A 4,961-nucleotide genomic window follows, 5' to 3' on the forward strand; every position below is an offset into this window, starting at 1 on the left:
CATGCAAGCCACGTGGAAGATGGAAAGAGGAAATAGAACAAAAGAGCGCCGGCGCCGGAGAGACCTCCGGTCGTCTTCTCCGGTGGCTCCCACGGCGGCGCTTCCATGACAACACCCGGAAATTCATCAAACCACCACCGCCTGACTCAGTTTTGCACGTAGAACACGAATATGACCTTAGTTTCCATTGATTCTTCCCCTATCTTCATGACCGAAGCCACGAATAAAGCCCTAGATCTATGCATCTTCACCAAAACTCAAGCTAAACACATCCATAGGATCAGAAACGTACAAGGAGCTCAGATACACGATCTAACCATAACGAATCACACTCAAGAATCAATAACTGAACACAAATGCCTATTGCTAACATGCTGAGAGATCAAGGCTTACCTGAATGGATCTTGAACGAAGAACACGAAAGCTTTATGACTTGAATCCGAGCTCGGATGTGTGCTACTGACTTGAGGAATCTGTGATTGATCCAAGAACTTGATAGCGATGCAATTCACCTCATGAAGCCATTAACGTTGCAGTAGCATTTGCTTGAAGCTCTCAAGGTAACAAAGGAGATGATGCTGATGATGCCATGGGAGAGAACTCAGTGGTGATGGCGATTGTTAGAGGTTTGTTGTGGTTGTTAGAGGTGGTGGAAGGAAGTGGTTACGGTGGTTGCAGTGGTGGAGGAGAGTTAGTTATGGCGGTTATGGTGAGGTTTGTTGTGAAACCGTTATGGAGAAAGAGACGAGAGAGAGAGTGTAGTGAGAGAAAGAATGTAGTGAGAGAAAGAATGTAGTGAGAGAGTGAAGAGAAACTAAAAAAATGGAGAATGGAAGTGTGGAGAGAAGAGAGTGATGAGAGGAGGGAGAGTGTGAAAAAAATGAGAGAAAGAAGAGTGACACAATTTGAAGAGTGAAGTGTGTATGGATGAATCGTGAGTGTGTGGTGAGAATGAATGTTTATATAGGGTGAGGGAAGTGGCATGAGGAATGATTCTCTTAGTGTGGGACTTGAGGTGTGCATTTGCAGCATAATTTTCTTAGGTATGGGACTTGAACCCTTAATGCACAAGTTATGTGCAATTGTGGCAAGTCCCTCTTGTGGCTTTTTCGTGTGCAGTATAGTGCATGGCTCGACTGAGTAATGAGTGTGCATGCTATTCACATGTGCAGCTGCTGTAGGTTTTTTTACTTGATGCTCCTTGCCCAACAAACATATTCGAGATGATGACTTCATGCACATGTATCTCACGCTATGGCTCACGATGTGACTCGTTCTAGGGCTTGTTATGAAGAGGACATGGGATAGAATGACTTTGATGTCTGGAACTTATTGAGATGAGGCTTGTAAGTGTGAGAAATATGGCCCTGAACTTAGAACATTAATGCTGCCAATGCCTCATGCGTGTGTGATAAGAATTTGGCCTACGTCCTCATCAAAGCGTAACTTGGCGAGGGCATGACTTTAAAGCCCTATACCTCACTAATTACACCACTAAAATCAATGGCTGCTAGCTTGTTGGATAGAGGACGTGGCAAAGAACACCCTTGGATCATGCTTGTTTAATGTGGAGACTTGTGGAGGAAGAAGAATGCATTGAGATTTGGCACACCATGTGTTTGTGCAAATGTATGCGCGTGCCCTAGGAATCTGCCTTGGCTGGATGCAGGACTTAGCCAGTGTAGGGGCACAACTTTGTGAGCTTGCATCTCATTCAATACTTGTTCAATTGACCCAATTCTTGGCTTGTTGGAAAGAAGACATGGCAAGGATTAGAATGATACCAAGTTTGCTTCCATGGCAGTTTCGTAGGGCTCTAAAAATGGCTTGAGATTTGGCATGCCATGTGTTTGCTGAAATGCCTGGGCATGACCTGGCTTGTGACTTGGATTATGACTTGGTTCTAATAGATTTTCAGTAACTTCAAACAACTTTAACTCTTCATACAAGCTTCAAATGAAAAAGTGTCCAACTACAAAGTTGTTCTCCTCCATGAGAGGAACAACTTTGATGTTGGGAATTTCTTCAAAAAATGTCATTTGCCACGTGTAAATCAGGGCAGAAGTGGACTGCTCATCAAGATTCAAAATGCCAAAATATTTTCTAAGTGTTGAAACTTTCTATTTTTGTCATTTTTCTATTTTTGGCAACTTTTTGTCAAACTCCCGATTTTATCCATTCTTCGACTTTTCTTGATTAATTTTCCACCAAAAGTCAATATTTGAATAATTCTTCTAGTTTTGACCCAAAAGTCAACTGTTCTGATTTTTCCGACTATTGATGAAATTCCCGATTAAATTTCCTCCAGTCAAATCCAGTCAAACAAACACATCCACGTAGTCAGTATGAGAAGCTTTTCACACATAGAAACCACTCCTGATCAAATGTTGACCAGAAAGTCAACTGGTTGACTTTGGTCAAAGAAACCCTGATTTGGGAGACCAGATGATTTGCAAGCCAGTATCCTTCAATCAATACCTTGCCACAAAAGTACTTTCCTGCTGGTCTTTGATTGATACCAATGATATGCATGCATGGATATGGATTATGACCTAAATGATGTATGTACATGAATTCAAAGCCTAAGCCAGTTAGAAGTTAAAGGGTAGGACAAATTTGGGGTATGACAGCTGCCCCTATTTAATCGTCTTATACTCGAAGGTGAGATTGGCGCCAGCCTTTCGAACATTCGAAGTAGAAGAAGATTAAATACCGAAGACCTGAAATTTATCCCGAGGAGATGGAGTGGTCTTTATTCTTTTATTTTTGTTTTGATATCTGCTGGGGAAAGAGAATTTTTGTTTTTCTGATGGAAATATTTACAGTGAGTCATTGGATGAATGGTGAGAGCTTGTAACGTAGCCCAAGGTGCCAATACAAGGTTCTCAAAGGAAATGTTGTATGAAACAATGACTGAAAAGATAAGATCTCGTAGCGATCTATGACTCAACATCGACTCGACACCAGGAGAAGACCTAAGCATGATCTTCAGGACTGAAAGAATAAGATCTCGTATGATCTATGACTCAACATCGGGAGAAGACCTCGTACGGTCTTCAAGACTGAAAGGAAATGAACTCGTGCGATCTAAGACTCAACATCGACTCGACAACGGGAGAGGATCTCGTACGATCTTCGGGACAGAAAGGGAATAGACCTCTTGCGATCTACGACTCAACATCGACTCGACATCAGGAGAGGATCTCGTACGATCTTCAGGACAGAAAGGAAATAGACCTCTTACGATCTACGACTCAACATCGACTCGACATCAGGAGAGGATCTCGTACGATCTTCAGGATAGAAAGGAAATAGACCTCTTGCGATCTACGACTCAACATCGACTCGACATCAGGACTGAAAGAAAAAGGATCTCGTACGATCTACAGGACTTGAAAGGAAAAGGTCTCGTGCAATCTATGACTCAAACTCGACTCGACATCAGGAGAGGATCTCGTACGATCTTCAGGACAAACAGGAAATAGATCTCTTGCGATCTACGACTCAACATCGACTCGACATCAGGACTGAAAGAAAGAGGATCTCGTACGATCTACAGGCCTTGAAAGGAAAAGGTCTCGTGCAATCTATGACTCAACCTCGACTCGACATCAGGAGAGGATCTCGTACGATCTTCAGGACAAACAGGAAATAGATCTCGTGCGATCTACGACTCAACATCAGGGTTTGGAGAAGGAAATTGGTTTTGAAATGGTTTGCCAGGTTGGAAACTGGGCTTTGAAAGGGTTTGCCAGGTTGGGAACTGGGCTTTGAAAAGGTTTGCCAGGTTGGGAACTGGGCTTTGAAAAGGTTTGCCAGGTTGGGAACTGGGCTTTGAAAAGGTTGGCCAGGTTGGAACTGGGCTTTGAAAGGGTTCGAAGGTCGGAAGGCCAAGGGTTCACAACACGGGGGTTGGACTTGAAAAGTTTTCCCATACGGGGGAATGGAACACGGAGACTAGTGACGACTAGACTCGATCAAAAGACATAATCACGAAGATGTTGATGCTTGCGAAGCATGAGAATTACATTAATCCCTCAGGCCAAAGGCGGGGTGTAGCTCTTCAAGAGTGGCAATCGCTCGAATTTCCACACACCAAGTATGGTTATTCAAACGATTGAAAAATGAGATGGGTTGAATGCCCACCTTCATTCGCACTCTAATTTGCACGCAGCACACGGGAAATAACCACAACAAGACTAGTGACGACTAGACTTGACAAGAAGATAGAAGTAACTGTGGACCTCTGTTTTTCGGGCCATACCTCTGAGCGGGAGAGATACGTGAACTGACTCTTTTTTATCGCTTATGCTTTCGCATTTTTGAAAATTCACAGAGTCGCCACCGACCTTTTATTTTATCCAATTAAGGAAAGGTTTATAAAAGAAACAGAAAAAAGACCTTTAAGAAATTCTGGGTAAGGGGGTAGGTTATACAAAGGGAAGTTGTTAGCACCCTTTGTATCCATGGTTATCCATGGGCTCTTAAGTTTGCTTAGCTCACTTGTTTTTCTATCACTTTTCAATTGCTTTAGAATGCTCATATGTGGTTTCAAATACCTTTGTAAATTGAATTTGTAATGATCCTTGTGCGGATGTATACAAAATGTTTGTTTATCTTTCGAAAGATGTTTTGAAAAGAACGTTAACTTTGTAATGATCCGTGTTTGGATGTATACAAAATATTGTCTTTTTGGAAAGTTTTGTTTTGAAAAACAACAGTGTATGAGAATTTTGTTTGTTTTGATTTGAGCAAGCAAACTAGGAGGTCTACCCTGAGTTGTAAGGTCTTTATCCTATTTCCTTTAAAAATCTATCCTTTCACCGGATACAAACAAAAGGTTCGATTTTGTACTCGAAACAGTAGAATTTTGACTTTGATTTTGAAAAGAATGAGAAGGGATTACCTTAAAAGGTGCAAGTGTGATTGTGATTGGATTCAGATATTTTATCTTTGAAGTT

Source organism: Vicia villosa, unplaced genomic scaffold (assembly GCF_029867415.1).
Source record: "Vicia villosa cultivar HV-30 ecotype Madison, WI unplaced genomic scaffold, Vvil1.0 ctg.003318F_1_1, whole genome shotgun sequence".
Taxonomy (NCBI): domain Eukaryota; kingdom Viridiplantae; phylum Streptophyta; class Magnoliopsida; order Fabales; family Fabaceae; genus Vicia; species Vicia villosa.